The following is a 19,531-nucleotide window of genomic DNA, read 5'->3' as shown; positions in this document are numbered from 1 at the left end:
TTCAAGGCTTCTTACAGAGCTACAATAATCAAGAGAGTATTGTGCTGGCCTAAAGACAAACAAACAGATCAAGAGAACAGAATACAAAGTCCAGAAACAGACTCACACATATACAGTTAAATGATTTTCAGGGGAGGCATCAAAGCAATTCAATGGGGAATGAAAAGCCTTTTCAACAAATAGTGCTGGATCAGTTGGATATCCAATACAGAAAAATGATGAACTTCAACCCCATCTCACACCATGAATAAAAAATAATTTGAGATTGATCATAGATCTAAACCTAAAGCCAAAACTATAAAACTTCTAGAAATAAATATAGCATATCTTTGCACACTGAGTGTAGGCAAGATGCAAGAAAAGCATTTGATGAAATTCAACCTAAGGAAGATGCAAGAAGTACCACCCCCTCATGGTGTTTGATTAACACTGGTAGAATCAATGTGAAATCATATTGTTAATAGTTGTTAATATATAAGTGTGTATACATAGATGTTGCTAGGGTATGAATGTGTCCCCCAGAATTCTCATGTTGAAACTTAATCACGCCCTGGTGTCCTGGCTCAAGCCTGTAATCCTAGCACACTGGGAGGCCAAGGCAGGAGAACTGTTTGAGCTCAGGAATACAAAACTAGCCTGGACAACACAGTGAGGCTTCATCTCTCTACTACAAATAAAAATTTTAAAAAAAGAAAAGAAAAAACTAGCCAGGCATGGTGGCATGCACCTTAAAGCATCCCAGCTTAAAAGTCCCAGCTACGCACAAAGCTAAGGTGGGAGGATCACTGGAGCTCAGGAAGTCAAGGCTGCAGTAAGCTACAATTGCACCACTGCACTCCAGCCTGGGTGATAAAGTGAGACTCTGTCTCTAAACAGAAAGAGAAAAGAAAAAAAAAAAAAAGAAACTTAAACTTAATTGCCAATGCTAATATTAAGACTTGAGGACTTTATGAGGTGATTAAATCATGAGGGCAGAGACTTCATGAATGGGATTAGGGACCTCATCAAAGAGCCAGAGGGTGAAATAAACAAGGCAGAGAAAGACAAACATCACATGTTCTCACTTATTTGTGGGATCTAAAAATCAAAACAATTGTGCTAATGAACATAGACAGTAGAAGGATGGTTACTGGAGGCTGGGAAGGGTAATGGGGGACTGTGGGGAAGGTGGGGATAGTTAATAGGCACAAAAAAAAAAATAGAAAGGATGAATAAGACCCATTATTTGATAGAACAGGATGACTACAGTCAATAATAATTATACATTTTAAAATAAGAGTGTAATTGGATTGCTTGTAACACAAAGGATAAATGCATGAGGGGATGTATACCCTATTCTCCACGATATGATAATTTCACATTGCATGCCTGTATCAAAACATCTCATGCACCTCACAAATATATATATACCTACTATGTGCCCACAAAAATTAAAAATTAAAAATATTATTTAAAAAAAGGGCTGGAGGGAGCTAGCTCAGCCCTTTTGCCCTTCCACTTTTCCATCACACGAAGATACAGCAAGAAGGCCCTCACCAGAGAATGAATGCTGGTGACTTGATTTTGAACTTCCCAGCTGCTAGAACCATAAGAAATACATTTCCACTGTTTATAAATTACCCAGTCTCAGGTATTTTGTTATAGCAGCATAACAAACTAAGATATATAAATTTAAAATAGGCATCTGTAATCCTACCGCTTTAAGGAGGCCAAAGCAGAGGACTGCCTGTGGCTAGGAGTTAAGACCAGCCTGGAGAACACAGCAAAATCCCATCTCTACTAAAAATTTTAAAAATAGCTGGGCATGGTGGCCCATGTCTGTAGTCCTAGCTACTTGGGAAGCCAAGGTAGGGGGATTGCTTGAGCCCAGGAGTTCGAGGTTACAGTGAACTATGATCATACCACTGCACTCCAGCCTAGGAGACAGAGTGAGACCCTGTCTCTAAAAAATTGTTTAATAAAAAATTAAAATATGGATATACATGTATCTATTTACACACAAACAAACATCCTAGCTGTGGCCACTGAGTAGGCCTATAAATAATGACACACCAGTCACAATAAGCACGTCATATATCCAGATCTTGACTTCCAAATACCATTTGTTCCTCACTAATAGTAACAATACTCCTCTAAGAAAAGCTGATTTGAGGGGTGGGCCATACAAAATGAGCCCAGAGCATCTTGTTGCACCAGAAAGTAAATAGGTATTCAAAGAATTCTGGAGACATATGAAAAGAACACAGAAGCCAGTCTGAACGAGTTTACACAGACCAAATTTGGGATGATTTTAGTATCAAGATAACAGTAATGAGTTACAGACCGCTAAATAAGAATATGTATATGAATCATTCAAATAAATAATTGAACAAATAAATAAATGGGATGTGGAGGGAGGAGGGAAAGCTCTTCCTTACAGTAGAATGCCAGTCAATAGCTACAGAAGGAAGCATGCAGCAGTTGGAAAGTCATCATTGGGAGCTAAAACTAGTGGGTGAAAGTTTGATGAGGAACAGGATATTAACACATTGTCAACAAATATTAACTTCAAAGAGAAAAACAGTATCATGGCAGTAGAGAAATCTGGCAGATACCAACTAAACCAACTGTTTGATGTTATCAGCAATATTAGAACAAACTGACATCAGGTTGCTCCTAATATGTTGCACTGAGAAAAATAAAAATCACTTTTTTGTTATCCTTGCATAAAATGCATGAACTGAATCTAACCATGAGGAAATTTCGAACAAGTAAAAAGTGAGGGACATTCTAAAAAAATAACTGATCGGTACTCTTCCAAAAGATCAATGTCAAGAATGACAATGAAAGGTTAACAAAGTACTCCAGATTAAAGGAGACTAAAGAAATATGATAATTTCATGGCGATTCAGGACTGGATACTGGACATGGAAAACAAAAGGGCAATAAAGGACATTATAGGGACAACTGTTGAAACTGCACTATGAATTAGATAACAACACCGTACCAATTGTTAAATTTCTTGACTGCTAATTTTACTGTGGTTATGCAAGAGAATATCCTGGCTCTTAGAAATACATGTTGAAGTATTCTTAGGACCTATACAACTTAAACTCAAATGAATCACAAAAAATACATTCACGTATATGCATATAAAGAAAGGGAGAGTGATAAAGCTAACGAGGTAAAATACAAACAACTGGTGAATCTTAGTAAATTACATGTAGTAATTCCCTATACTCTTTGTGTATTTTTTCTGTAAGTTACACATAAAGCAAAAGACATAACTGGAAAACTAGGTAAGCTTTTTTTTTTTTTTACAAAAATGACAAAAAGTCACTATCCTTCATATATAAACAAGTTATATAAAGCAAATTTCTTTTAAAAAGCACTATAACACCTCCAAAAGATTAACAGGAAAAGGACATGTACAGCCAACTGCACAAAAGAAGCTAATGAACTTTCAAAGGAAAACAAAAAACAAAAGTCAATGAAAGATGAATGTTTTCCACCTGCTAAATCGGTGATTTTCTTTTTAGAAAACATCAACATTGGCAAGGATGCCCTAAAATGGCCACTCAACACCTTGCTAGTGGAAGCATTAATTAGAATCTTTTAGGAAAGCAGTTCAGCAATATGAATCAAGAGCCTTAAAAATAGCCACACCAGGCCAGGCGTGGTGGCTCATGCCTATAATCCCAGCACTTTAGGAGGCAGAGGCAGGTGGATTACCTGAGGTCAGGAGTTAGACCAGCCTGGCCAACATGGTGAAACCCTGTCTCTACTAAAAATACAAAAGTTAGCTGGGCACAGTGGCGGGCATTGTAATCCCAGCTACTCGAGAGGCTGAGACAGGAGAATTGCTTGAACTCGGGAGGCGGAGGTTGCAGTGAGCTGAGATCACAACCACTGCACTCCAGCCTGAAAGACTCCATCTCCAAAAAAAAAAAAAAAAAAAAATCCACACTATTCTAGTTCATGACACTATCTGAAAGAAATAATCTAAACTGTGGACTAAAATTTATGCTGAAGATATTCATCAAATGATAACTATAATAGCAAAATTCTTAAAATAATCCACATTAAACAATAGGGAAATCGTTAAGTAAACCACTTAGGATATAACCACAAAATGCAATATGCAGTCATTAAAAGTTATTTAAAATCAGGAAATATGACATAATAAATGTTAAGAGAATAAAGTTTACAAAATGGGCAGTTAGGATGATCTTAAGTAAAAAAAAAAAAAAATTCATAAAGCTCAGAACAGACATATTATAAACAGTGACTGTTTGAAAATGAAAATAAGTAGGGAATGTGAACACCTGTCCCAGTCTCCAGTTTATGAGATCTCACCCCTCACCATCTGTGAACTACCACTGCTTACATAATGGTGCCTGTCTCACTCCCTGTGCACTCCAAGTATTTCTTGAGGACATGGCACCATACCTGGCTGCATTCAGTAAAAATCTGCTGCTTCAAATTTACAAACTCTCCCACCTCATTTCATACATGTAAAAAATGTATCTAGCTATTTAAGTCACCTGAAAACTGAAACTATATTGAATATGAAGTTTGTCAAGAACCGGTTTCACTTTTCTTTGCTTCTTTCAAATAAAAACATTAAGGAGGAAACATGCTTGGAGCTTTCTTTCGTTAACAATAGACTCCAAGGCAGGCTTGAAACAATATAAAGATACCACATACCTGATTAGTATTGTGCGCTAGGACCACCAGTGGTATTGTCAGTTTATTTTCATGTCAAAGATCATTTGCTTTAGCAGTCTAATCTTAGCTACCACAAAAAAACACACCCATCTGTGTGCTGCCAGAGCTCAGCCACTACCCAGGGCCACACCTGACTCCAGCTCTGCCCTATTCCCCACTGATTCCACCTTCTACTTGGCAACTTTCTGCCTAATTAGCTAAGCAGAGCACAGTCAGGTGAGAGGAGGCTGTGAGCAAGGCTGGGAACATGGAGAAACCAGACAAGAATAGGAAGACCTTAACCATGGCAGAGGACCAGCTGAGCGGCATTCGTAAGTCTGTGGTTCTCAACAGGGGCAGTTTATCCAGTCTGTGGTTCTCAACAGGGGCAGTTTATCACCCCAGGGGATTTTGCCAGTGTCTTGGAGATATTTTTAGTTGCCACAACTGTGGGGGTGCTAATGGCACCTAGTAAGAAGAGGCCAGGGATGCTACTGAACATCCTACAATACACAGAACAGTTCCCCCCAACAAAGAATTATCCAACCCCAACTGTCAGCAGAGCTAAGGTCAAGAAATCCTACCACAGACTGATGCATCCACTAGTACAGTGGAGTCTACTGCACAGTACGATTCAGCAGGAACAAGACACCCAGTGGTTAGAGGAGACCTGAGGTAGTTCAGGAAATGTAAACACACACATTACCTCCTCACTCAGATACTAAGGTGGTCAAAATTCTACCTCAAGAATTGGGAATGAGGGCATTGTAATTAATTAATCAAATAAAACTAGTAAGAATGCTTTTTTCCCCAAGGGCTTGCTCCTACAAATATCTTATTTCTTCAAAGACTGCTTCACAGCAGAAACTGTAAGAAGATAATACTATCAAAATTGCCCAGACTGGTAAACATCTCCAGAAAACTTGGCAACACACCCACATAATCAATGACAAATTTAATTTAGCTGTATATCTCAACAGGACCCTCCTACTAGGTGCCATTAGCATCCCCACAGTTGTGGCAACTAAAAACTCAAATTCAAAGTTCCCAGCTTAGTTTACGGAGAAGTGTCAAGCTTTCAAAGATCACTCAAAAAGAAGAAAAGGGCTGCTTTCCCAGATGAATCATCAAGAACTACACAAGACTTAGAGGAGTAACATTTTCAAAACTGAGAACAGTACTTAGGCACTTCAACCAAAAAAAAAAAAAAAAAAATGCAGATTTTTAAAAAAGTATATGAATCATCATTATTATAATTTGGTTAAAGTAATGACCAATGAGTCACGCCACAATATGTTTTCTAAATTTAGCTTAACAACCTTATCATGCCATAATGTCCACCTATGGGAGGCCAAAAGGTTAGAGAAGTCATCCGGTACTATCCCTGGCTGGCTGGGACTTAAATAACTTCAACCTGTCTCTAAAGCATCATTTTGCCTATCTACCTTGACCTCTGTCCTTTCAGTGTTAGGAAAGACCCACCACTTAAGGTGGCCCACTTCAATTCTGGAAAGGAATTAACTGTTAGGAGTGTGTCCATTATGCTGAATCAAGAGCACCTCCCATTCAACTACAGCTATTAGTTTTGAATCACGTGAAACGAGCCTAATTACTCTCTATACAGCAGCCCTTCAAGTTTCTATATTATCTTGTCTTTCTCATCCAAGCCTTTTTCTTCTCCAAGTTGTAAAATGCACTCCCCCCACAAGCTGCTACAGTTAGCTATTTAAGTGATACAATTAAGATTAAACAGGAGACCAAAAAAACCAGAATGGCAGAACTGAAAGGAATCAGAGACCAGCCAGTTCAAACCCAATCCCATTTTTATAAATGAGTAAACAAGGCAGAGAGAGGTGAGGCAAGGCTGCTTGCCAGAGGTCAAGCTATTCAGAAAAGTCAGGAGCAGAATTCAAGTTTCCTAACTCTTTTGCCCCTCAGAACTGTACCAAGTTGTACAGATGTTGTGTGAAAGGATTGACAGTTTTTGTTTTATGAAAATATGAAGACTGAGAGAAAACATGATCCATCTACCAAGAATCTGTATTAAAAAGTGATGCAGGTGTAAAAAACTAGGTAACAACTTAAAAAACACATAAGAAAGGACATGTAGTCATAGACTATTACCTGGCTTTGCAGATGAATAGTTAAGTTGTCACTAACTAAATATTTCTTATTGATTTCACTAAAAATAGGGATGTAACCATAGTCAGAGAGTGGGAAATGGTAAATGAGGAGTTTAAGATGTCCAAATCCTCACCTATCAGAATAAGAAGGCAATGCATAATATTTAAAGTGGATAAATAAATAACAGTGGAATAAACATGTTTAGAAATATTAAAAATAGGTATTATAACAAGAATACAGTTTGCCTCTATTTATTATTGCAAGACTTGATGCTCGCTATTTTTAAACAATGTCCAAGTATTACTTTGATAAAAATTTCAACATTAATTTTAAGATACAGAAAAATAAGGGATTGGTAATAGATAATGTTGTAGGCAAGTGAATAGGGGAAAGAACACCAAAACACCATTAGTGGGAGTACAGACTGAAATAAAAGTGGGACAACCAATTTAAATCCCCTTTGACCAGGCAATTCCACTTCTAGGGCTCTAGACTAAGAATACACCCATAAATGTTCAAAGATATATATACGAGAATGATCACTGTGACACCATTTTAAAAGATACAAATCAGAGCACCCTAAATATCCACTAACAGGAGAAGGGTTGAATAATTCATGAATATATGTACCCATATATTCTTCACTCATCCCACAAACATTTATTGATTGCTAGGTACTAAGCATAGAATAGTAAACAAAACTCAACCTGCAAAGGAATACTACATAATTATTAAAAGAATGCGGATCTGTATGTATTGATCTAGGTGAAAAAGCATATTTCAAAATATAGTATGTAGTATGATGCTACTTTTATTAAAATACCCAGTATAACTAGATGAGACTTTTTCTTTATGTACTTACAGTATTTGAATTTCTTAGCATTGTGACATTACCTGTGTAACTCTTTTAAAGACAATAAAGACATATGCTTGTCAGACTGGATAAAAGCAGTAACAAAAGAAAGCAAAAAAGAATGGAGGGAAGGTGATGGCACGTGCCTGTAATCCCAGCTACTCCGGAGGCTGAGGCAGAGAACTGCTTAAACCTGGAGGGGCAGAGGTCGCAGTGAGCCAAGATCGTGCCACTGCACTCCAGCCTGGGCGACAGAGCGAGACTCCATTTTCAAAAAAAAAAAAAAAAATGGAGGAAGGAAAAGAATCTACTTTTTTGTAAGTCTCTCTATATAGTAAAACAGGGAAGATGCACATGATTTTCACTTCTAGATTTTACCAACATATATACAATCATATATATATATATCAAGAAATTCTCTCACACATTCACAAGAACTAAGAAACAATCTAAATTTTCATCAATGAATGAACAAATTGTGATCTATTCATACAATAAAACACCATACAGTAGTTATTAAAACTCAAACCACAAAAGCACAAATCTGAGGGAAAATCTCACGTTAGAGAACACATACAGAATAAAATTATTTATGTAAAACTTTTTAAAAAGCAACAAAATAAAACTATCTTTACTTATGGATAAATACGGACCCACAGATTAAAAACACCATGAGACACCACTTCTCAGCCTAAATATCTGACAATATTAAGTGACAATGTTAAGGACATGGAACAAGAACTCCAATGTCTGCTAAGGTATGCATACTGGTACCATCACTATGGAAAACAACATATTATATAGAGTGGTAGTCAGAAATCTAAAGATAGTCCTCCAAGATTCCTGCCCCTGGTTATTCAAACACTAATTTGAGTATAGCTGTGAAAGGACCATGGAGATAAAATAGAAAGAGTAATCTAGATTATCCCAGTGGACCCAATCAAATCATATGAGCCCTTAAAAGCAGAGAATGGTCTCCATCTAGAGAAGGAAAAAAATATGAGTCAGAGAGACTCAAAGCATGAGAGATTCAACCTCCTAACGCCGGCTTTGAAGATGAAGAAAGAAAGAGGGTCACAAGGCAAGAAATGTATGGCCTGTAGAAGCTGAGAATGACCACCAGCTGACATCCAGCAAGGACACATGGAACTCAGTCCTACAACCATATGAACTGAATTCTACCAACAACCCAAATAAGTGTGGGAGTTGATTTATCTCCAGAGCCTCCAGAAAAGAATGCAGTCCTACTGACAACTTGATTTCAGCCTCGGAAGACCCAGAGCAGATAACCCAGCCAAGCCTACCACACTTCTGACCTATAGGACCATGAGATTTTAAAATGTGTGTTGTTTTAAGCCTCTAAGTTTGTGGTAATTAGTTACACAGCAACAGAAAACTACTACTTCTAGAAAAGTTGAAGAAATGCATTATCCTACAACCCAGCAGCTATAAACCTGACCATACACAAAGAGAAACTCTTGCCCAAGAGCACAAAAAGACATGCACAATGTTCACATCACCACTGTTCATGATAGGAAAAAAATGGACAATCCAGTCATTCATCAGTACTACAAAGGACAAATTGTGGAATATTCATAATGTAACACAATAAGACAAGGAAACACCAATGAACTACGGCCATACAAAAATATGAATGAGTCTCAAATCTCATATGGAATAAAAAAGCAAATGAAAGAAGTTTACCCACAATACAATTCTATACAATTCTAGTTATAAAGTTCAACAGCATGCAGGGCAAAACAACACAGCTTAGAGATACAAATGTGGTAAAACTATAGCAATGAAGTAATAAAAACAAAATTCAGGGTAGCAGTTATGTCTCTGGGAACATAACAGAATGGGATCAGAGAAGAGAGACCAAGGGCATCAAAAGTAATGTAAATTGTTCCTAACTGGTGATTACAGAATAACAGCACTTACATTCTATACATAATTTATAAATATTGTAATATCTACTCAATATTTGAAAAAATGAAAACATCTAGATAATCGAACTTCTACATAACAAAAAAAAATTTGTTTGGCAAAAATGTGTTTGTTGAAAGGAATAATTCAAATGATATAAAAAGTCCAATCATTTTTTTAATCACCTAAAATTCTCACCACCTGGACATAATTAGTAACAATTTGCTTAACATCCTTCTAGGCATTTCCTATGAGTATACATACATTTAAATATTTTACATAAAATCTCAGTATATATACACATAGGTATATGTTCAGTCTATAAATGCTTTTTAGACCCTTTTTAAAAAACAAAAAAAAATTTTTCTTTTCTTTGGCAAAAATGTGTTCATTGAAAGGAATAATTCAAATGATATAAAAAGCCCAATCTTTTTTTTAATCACCTAAAATTCTCACCACCTGGACATAATTAGTAACAATTTGCTTAACATCCTTCTAGGCGTTTCCTATGAGTATACATATATTTAAATATTTTACATAAAATCTCAGTATATACACATAGGTATATGTTCAGTCTATAAATGCTTTTTAGACCCTTTTTAAAAACAACTCTATTAAGACATAATTTACATAAAATAAAATGCACCCACCTTAAGTATAATGTGAAGTTCTGACAAAAGTGTATAAAAAGTGTATATGTAGTATAATCACCACCCAATCAAAATACAGAGTAATTCCATCACCACAGAAAGTTCTCTTTTGCTCCTCTGCAGTCAATCCCCACCCCTACCTATAACCTCAGGCAACCACTAATCTGCTCTCTTAATGTTTTGGTGGTTCTAGAATTACACATGAATCAAATCATACAGAATGTAGTATTTTGTCTGGCTTCTTTTGCTCAGCATGTTTTTAATTTCATATAGTGACACTGTGCAATTCATTCCTTTTTTCTCCTGAGTAATATTCCATTGCAGACTTGTTGAAAGATTATACTGTTTCCAGTGTTAAGAACTGAGTATTGCTGTACAAGTCATTTGTGAATTTAAGGTTTTATTTTACACCCAGGGGTGTAATGTCTAGGTCATACAGTAAGTGCATGTTTAAGTTAATAGGAAACTGTCAAACAGTTTTCCAGAGTGCCTATACACTCCTATCAGCAATTTATGTAAAATTCTGATTGCTCTACATCCTCACCAACACTTGGTATTGTTAGTCTTTTTCATTTTGACCATTCTTGTAGGCAAAAAGTTGCTCATAATTATAATTTCCTTTAATAAATATATTGAGAATTTTTAGTATGTCTACTAGAATTTCAAATACCTTATTTTGTGAAGTTGCTCCACAAATTTTTACCGATTTTGCAATTTGAGTTCTCTAAGCTTCTTATTAATTTACTGAAGTTCTTTATATATGCTGGATAAAAGTCCTTTGTCAGATACATAAATTGCCAACATTTGCTCCCAGTCTATAGTATACTGTTTCTTTTCCTTAACATCTCCTGAAGTGCATACGTTTTAATTTCATTAAGTCCAATTTAACATTTTTAAAATGTTGCAGTTAGTGCTTTTTGTACCACATATAAGACTAAATGCTTTCTCCCTCAAATTGACAACAAAACATGGACGTCTGCTCTCACCACTTCTATCATAATATTGGACTTGAGGTCCTCACCAGTGTAATAAGGCAAGAAAAAGAAATAGAAAGCACATGATTGGAAAGGAAGATGTAAAACTGTCTTTATTCAATGACTGTATGTGGAGAAAATCCAACCAAAAGACTACCAGAACTAGTAAGTGGATTCAGAAAGGCTATAAGACACAAAGACAATATACAAAAATCTGCTGTATTTTTACACATTAGCAAGGAATACTTGAGAAATGATTTTTTTAATCCTATTTACAATGGCATTAAAAATGTAAGATATTAAGGTATAAATTCAACAAAATACGCATAGGACCTGTACACTGCAAAACTAAAAAACATGTTGCAAGAAATTAAAGAACTAAATAAATGGAGAGCTATACCATGTGCATGTATTGGAAGGTTCGACAACATTAAAATAGCAATTCTCCACAAACTGATCTATAGAATCAAGACAATCCCAATTGAAACCACAAGTTGTTTTCTTTTTTAAAAAAACTAACAAGCTGATTTTAAAATACTTTTGAAAACACAAAGGACCTATAATACCCAGAAAATTTTTGAAAATAAGGAACAAAGTTGGAGGACTTACACTAACCAATTTCAAACCTCACATAAAGTTATAGATAAAGATAATATGGTACCAACATAAGAACAGACAGCAAAAGCAACAGGAGAGAGTCCAAAAGCAGATCTACACATACATCACCAGTTGACTTTCAACAAAAATGCCAAGAGAACTCACTGGGCAAAGGATAGAGAAAGAAGAAGAAACTCAATAGGGAAAGAATTACCTTTTCAACAAATGATATTAAAAAATGTATATTAGACCAGTTAGCTTGAGCCCAAGGCCTCCTCGGACAAAAAATAAAATTAAAATTAAAATTAAAAAATTGTGTATTCATAAAGGAAAATAAAGAACCTAGACCCATAGCTCATACCGAACACCCTATCAACCCCTAAAAATTGATCATGAACCTTAACATTGGAGCTATAAAACCTCTAGAATAAAACATAGGAGAAAATTCAGTAGCCTTTTTTTCACACAATATTTCAGCTATCCTTACATGCTAATAAATATATTTTTTTCATTTTGTCAAAAGTAAAAAAAAAAAAAAAAGAAAATCCTTACAAACTGTGAAAACATGTCTTCATTTCTTAAATGAAATTTCAAAACACTTTCCTTATCCATACAGTCATACAACATTTCTTCAACTGAAGAACAGAAATATTTAAAGGAAAAGAACAAAAATCTTTTTAACCTCCTTTCATATTAGTTCCTACAAGAACGGGTTGGCTTCTATGAGATGGTAGTTTTGCTTCGATGATTCTTTTTTGAGTGCCTTTGCTGAAGTCATAAATAAATAAATCTCCTAACATATTAATACCACTTATAAGTTTTAAATATAAAAGTTACCAGAAAACCATTATAATATGTGAAGTGTTATGTACTGCTATATCGTCTTAAAAATGCCTGTTTTGGTTGTTAAAGACTTGTATTATACAGAGATTACACATTTTTTAAACTGTAATAAAAGATATTTTAGCCATTTTAAGTATAATTTATCCCCAATAATTTACAGGATATCTCAATAAATGTATCATTGACTATTGGTTATGAATTGTGGTTAACAAAATAATGAATAAAAGAATCCATTGTAGGCCGGGTGTGGTGGCTCACGCCTGTAATCCCAGCACTTTGGGAGACCAAGGTGGGTGGATCACGAGGTCAAGAGATCGAGACCATCCTGGCTAACACAGTGAAACCCCATCTCTACTAAAAATACAAAAAATTAGCCTGGCATAGTGGCAGGCGCCTGTAGTTCCAGCTACTCAGGAGGCTGAGGCAGGGAGAATGGCATGAACATGGGAGGTGGAGCTTGCAGTGAGCCAAGATCACGCCACTGCACTCCAGCCTGGGTGACAGAGCAAGACTCTGTTTCCAAAAAAAAAAAAAAAGAATCCATATTATAATTTAGTAATTTAATCACCATAGTTTTCCAGAAAACTAAAATTTAAAAAATACATATTGCAACACTGCTGCTTATGAGTGATTTACTATTGCACACAAGTTACCCCAAAACTCGGTAGTTTAAAACAATGGACATTTATTACCTCATAGTTACCACAGGCCAGAAATCTAGGCACAGCTTAGCTGGGTACTTCTGGGCCAAAGTCTATCATGGGGTTGCAGTCAAGCTGCTGGCCAAGCTGTGGGACCCTCTGAAGGCCTCCATGTATGAAAAGGATATGGTTCCCATCTCAGTCACATGGCTATAGGCAAGTCTCAGTCCCCACCACCTAGGATTCTCCAGGCGGCATACAACACGGCATCTTTGTTAAAAAAATTTCCTTCTTTCCACTAATAGCTTTTTTGCAGGTGTGCAATTCAATAGTTTTTAGCAAATGCACAAAACTGTACAACCATCACCACAATCAATTTTAGAATATTTTCATCACCCCAAAAAGAAACCCAGTCCTCTTTAGCAGTCAAACCCCCATTTTTCCCCACCCCCTACCCCAACACCAGTTCTAGGCAACCAGTAATCTACTATCTAATTCTATATTTGTATTCTGGACATTCCATATAAATGTAATCACACAATATGTGGCCTTTTGTGACTGTTTCTTTCATCACTTAGAATGTTTTCAAGGTTCATCCATTTGTAGCATGAGTCAGTACTTCATTCCTTTTTATTCCTGAATTAATAGTCCACTGCATGGATAGACCACATATTTAAACCATTCATCAGTTGATATATGTTTGAGTTGTTTCAACTTTTTGGCTATTATGGCTACCGCTACTGTGAACATGTACATACAAATTTTTGCATAGGTATATGTTTTAATTTCTCTTGGGTATATACCTAGGAGTGGAACTGCTTTATCATCCCTTATCCCAAATTTAGCCATTTCAAGAACTGCCAGACTGTTTCTCAAAGCAGTTGCTCCACTTTACATTCCAACATGTAGATTCCAATTTCTCCACATCACCAACACTTATTATTACCTGTCTTTTTTATTATACATAGCCATCTTAGTTTACTAAGATGGTCACTTAGACGGTCACTTAGTAACCGTCTCAGTTACTTCGTTGGTGTGACATGGTATTTCACTGTGGTTTTGATTTCCATTTACATGGTGGCTAATGATGTAAAACATCTTTTCATGTGCTTACTGGCTATCTGTATGTCTTATCTGAAGAAGTGTCTATTCAAATCCTTTGTCGATTTTTTTGAGTTCCCTTTCTTTTTATGACTGAGGTTAAGAGTTCCTTAAATACTCTGGATACTAGACCTTTAACAGATACATGGTTTTCTCATACCAAACACTGGAGAGCATGTAGACAGGATAAAAACAGGAACTCTCACACTGCTTGTAGGATAGTAAAACAGTACAGCTACATTGGAAAGCAATTTGTATTTAGTAAAGTTACTGGTGTACACACCTGACAAACAACTCCAATCCTAGATGTATATTCCAGAGAAATTCTTACCTTTGAATAAAAACATGAATGAAACTTAGTAACTAATTTAAAAAGTTGCAGGAAAAAAAATCCACATAGCATGATGCCATTTATATAACGTTCAAAAATATGCATAAGCAAACAATATTTTGGGGGGATATACATATATAACGTAAAATAACATTATCAAGAAAGCAGGCCAGGCGCAGTGGCTTACACCTGCAATCCCAGCACTTTGGGAGGCTGAGGCAGGCAGATCACTTGAGGTCAGGAGTCTAAGACCGTCAGGCCAGAGCGCAAGCTAAGCCAACATATCCCCTGTGACCTGCAGGTATACATCCAGATGGCCTGAAGCAACTGAAGATCCACAAAAGAAGTGAAAATAGTCTTAACTGATGACATTCCACCATTGTGATTGGTTTCTGCCCCACCCTAACTGATAAATGTACTTTGTAATCTCCCCCACCCTTAAGAAGGTTCTTTGTAATCTTCCCTACCCTCAAGAAGGTTCTTCGTAATTCTCCCCACCCTTGAGAATGTACTTTGTGAGATCCACCCCCTGCCCGCAAAACATTGCTCCTAACTCCACCACTTTATAGGTGCTGAGAAACCTGTAAGAATTAATGATAATCCATCACCCTTTGCTGACTCTCTTTTCGGACTCAGCCCACCTGCACCCAGGTGAAATAAACAGCCTTGCTGCTCACACAAAGCCCGTTTGGTGGTCTCTTCACACGGATGGCTGAGACACAGACCAGTCTGGCCAACATGGTGAAAGCCTGTCTCTACAAAAATACAAAAATTAGTAGGGCATGGTGGCGTGTGCCCATAGTCCCAGCTACTTGGGAGGTTGAGGCAGGAGAATCGCTTCAACCCAGGAGGCAGAGTTGCAACGAGCCAAGATGGTGCCACTGCACTCCATCCAGCCTGAGTGACAGAGCAAAACTCTGTCTCAAAAAAAAAAAAAAAAAAAGCAGCAGCAGCAAGCAAAGAAATGACAGACACAGAATTCAGCATGCTGGTTACCTTTGAGAGGAAGGCAGAAGTACACAGGAGATCTCAATGCTATTGGTAATATTCTATTTTTTTCAATACATACTCTTATATGCGTGACACATTTAATAAACATTTTTTCAAAGAGCTTCACTGACAACTGAAGGTCTTTCTAATACAGAAAGACACCAGAGCAGTTCAAAGTAAATATAAAGCAGATGAGAGCATCACAGTGAACCAAACACCACACATACACAATATTGTAAAGTATTTTAAATCCAGCAAAGCGTATGCTTTGTAGAACTGAGAAGACAGATTCCCTGCCCTTAATCCGTTTCTTTCCACCGTTCTGTCCACCTCTGTCTTCCTGATCCCACCTTTACCTCCATGTCCAGAATCCACTTCTACCTCCTCGAGATTTTCTCTCCAATATATCAATCTGAAGGGCACCCATCCTTCCTCTCAATTTCCATAGCATTTGCACCTCTTCAAAGCCTTCATCATATTATTCTCAAATTACACGTTTTAACTCCTCTATCAGAAATTAGCACCTGGAGAACTAGAACACCGGTCACATCATCAACCTGGCTCTCCAAACACACCAAATTTTTTGTTGACTATTGATTGAAAAAATGAATTAGAAAATTCAGGCATTTCCAAGTGAGTTAAGAAATTGGTTCTGGCAAAGAAAGACAGACAGACAGACAGACAGACAGAAAGAAAGAGTGAGTTTAAAATTACACTCCTTGAAAAAGAATTTCAAAATTGAAAACCCTTCAATACAGCAAAGACAAAGCTGACAACAGTCAGATAAAATATAAAACGTTTATAGTGTATACAGTGATAATTTTTCATATTCACAGGGAACAAAATTAGAAGGCATAAGAAGAACTTCCTGATTACTTGGCATCAGAACAGTCCACGGCTTTAGAAAATGTCTTGTAGTCAACCACAAACCTAGGGAACAAGTAGGGTTGTAAAGTCCCTTTTACAGGGGGGGAAAAAGCACATACCATTTCAAGGCTCAAAAAAATGAAGTTACTTTTAGAAATTTCAGCAATATTTTTAACTTGCTTTCAGATATTTTAAACTACTTACCACCAGAAGGATAAACCTAAACATTATGTGATTATAGCAGAAATGGAACTACTACACAAGGGAAAAAGAAACAAACCACAAGTGAATCAACGACATCCCTCAAGAACCAGACGCTACTACTGACAACAATTAGGGTTTCTTGGCTGCTTGAATCTATTCATCCCCAGCTCTACTTTGAGCTGGCACTAACTTAAAAGAGACAAAAATGTTGGAGCTAAGGCTGCCAGATTTAGCAAATATAAATACAGCAAGCCCAGTTACATTTTAATTTCAGACAACGAATCATTTTTTCAGTACAAGTATGCTCCCACGTAATATTTATAGTAAAAATTTATTTTAAAAATTTTACAAAAATTCACTGTTTATCTGAAATTCATATCAACTAGGCATCCTGTATTTTATCTGGCAAACCTAGCTGGAGCCAAAAGGTAGAATAGTAATCAATCCAATTTCCTCATTTTTCAGCAGAAACTGAGAACCAAAGAAAGGAACTGACTTGTTTAAGCTTAAGCCAAAGATCAGGGAAGTAAGTTGGCTTTGAAAAGAGAAAACCTTTCCACTAGGTCACCTTGGGTACCACTTATAGTACATTCCACTTCCAATTCTTGCTCAACTCACAGAAGCACCAAGCAGACAAGGTTTAAAGAGTATGGTTTCCCTCTTTTAACATTAAACTTCAAGTTTCAGTACATCTCTTAAAACCCTAGTCTCCAAAATCAATTAGGAAACTATGTGTTACTCTTAAAAAAAAAAAAATCCTGATAACTTTGTCTACACACTACCACCTCATACTGTTTGTATTTTCACTCACCATATGAAACAGGACATCCTTTTCTCCTGAACTCAGTTCTCTCAAAATCCAAAATTCTCTTGCTCCAGGGTCTCAAGATTTCATACAAGAGCATGTTCACATTATTTCACGACTCTCAACGACTTGAGTTCGTATACTCCTTCAGTTTTCATGTTTTTTAGAGTTTTCATGTTTTTCAGATACGTCCTAACCCATTCTGTTGGCCTCAAAAGTCTTCCATTCCCATTCTGCATCGGAGCAACTAAACCAGCAATGAGGAATGAAGTCTCACTATTATAAACATACACTTACTTCCCCAGGGACTGGGATGCAAGGAAAGATGGAAAGAGAAACTTCTTTATCAGAAATTTCGGGGCCAAAAAGGCCCCGAAGTATGGTATGTGAGGGTTATGCTAGTTGTCTCTCTAATTACATAGCATGCAATCGAACAAAATAAAGAGAAAAATAATAGAAAACTCCACACATGCAAAGAATTCATTTTCCAGATCCCATCAAATTAAAAAATACACAAAACATTTCCTCAATTCCAAACACAGCTCCTCAACCTATGACTTGCAGGGGTCCTTAAGGGTAGTTAGCGTGGGGATGGGTGGTGAGAATAGTGATAGTGAGGCAGAAAAGGATTCCATTTTTATTTATTTACTTTTACAATTTGGGCTTCCAAATAGGTTTTAAGAAAAAAAGGTTTTGTTGCATTAAAGAAACATGAAAACGGTAACATAAACCATTATAACCCCACCCAATAAGTTTTCTATTAAAAACTTCACCCAGGTGGACAGGAATACGAATCGTTTAAGATGAAAACAGATTTAAAAACCAAAGAAAAGCTAGCAATTAAAGGACAAAATAGTTACCTATGCTTTCCTTCTGGCACCCCGAATGTACGCAGGTCTCTCGAGATCACACGTCAGACGTGGAAGGTCCTCACGGATCACTAGTCCGAGCTTCCATTTTACAGATGTGCAAACTCAGGCCAAAGACGACGGCTGACGGGCCAACGTCTCACAGCCCGTCAGGGAAAGGAATTCACCTGGCACCCGGGGCGGCCGGCCTAGAGCCCTGGGCGCTGACTGTTTCTGCGATTCCTGGTTCCGCTCGGCCCGGCCCCAGGGGCAGACGCGAGCACCGGGGCAGAGAGACCCACCGTCCGGAGTCGCGCTGCCTCTCGGCGGGCTCCAGGCCGGACCCGCAGCGCAGGGATGGGTCCTTGGCGGCCGCCCCCGCCCAGCCCAGCCCAGCCCAGCCCAGCCCAGCCCACCTGTAGCCGACGCGCGGCCGGCAGCCACACCCCCTACCCGGGCCGGGGGCTCGGCCGCCCTTATCGGCGGCCGGCGGGGCGGCTGCGCGCGGCGTGGGGGTACTCAGATCCTAGAAGCCGCAGGAGTTACCTCAGGTGGGCGCTAAGCTGGCGGCGCGACCGCCCTGGCCCGCCTCGAGCATGCCCGAGACGCCGACGCAGCAGGGCCGCACCTCCGCCAGCGCGTCGCCTGTTTACACCCTACGCCCCTCCGCGGGAGGACGCCAACTGGTAGGTCACGTGACGCGGGCGTCACGTGCCCGGCCGAGTTGGGTGGAGGCGTTGCCCCGGCGACGACAGCGCGCTGGGGGCGGGCTGCAGCGGGTGCCGCGGCGCGGCCCTGCTGTGCTTGCACCCCTTCGCTGTGCCCAGGCGAGAACCCACTGGGCTTGGAACCGAAAAGACTTCCCCAGCTCTGCGTGTGTCGTTTAGTGTCTCCTGGCCCTGACTACATGTTATTAATATTAGTGTTTTGGAAGGAAAAGGAAATTTTGTCTGGCAAAAGGATGTTTTACTTGGAGAAGAAGATGGAAAATACTTTCTTACCTGAGGCTATCAAACGGGAGGAAAAGCGAAGGAATAAGTAATAACGGTTTTTGCCTTGACAGATTTTTGTTTGCTTTCGCTCCCTAATCT

General features: G+C 38.0%; 1 protein-coding gene across 5 annotated transcripts in view; it reads right to left on the bottom strand.

Annotated features, from left to right (window-relative positions):
* The window catches only part of MARCHF8 (membrane associated ring-CH-type finger 8), a 143,077-nt gene extending 123,956 nt beyond the window's left edge, over nt 1-19,121 (bottom strand). For 3 of the 5 annotated variants that reach the window (XM_054503437.1, XM_054503438.1, XM_054503441.1), the window contains exon 1: nt 18,453-19,121. The gene's annotated coding sequence lies outside the window, so the exon portion shown is untranslated. Of the gene's footprint in view, nt 1-17,598; nt 18,136-18,452 lie in introns of those variants that run through there. The other 2 variants (XM_063669848.1, XM_063669847.1) reach the window with 2 other exon arrangements.
* Nucleotides 19,122-19,531: the final 410 nt, after the last annotated feature.

This window comes from Pongo pygmaeus, chromosome 8, assembly GCF_028885625.2.
Source record: "Pongo pygmaeus isolate AG05252 chromosome 8, NHGRI_mPonPyg2-v2.0_pri, whole genome shotgun sequence".
NCBI lineage: Eukaryota > Metazoa > Chordata > Mammalia > Primates > Hominidae > Pongo > Pongo pygmaeus.
This window is presented reverse-complemented; position numbering and strand designations above follow the sequence as displayed.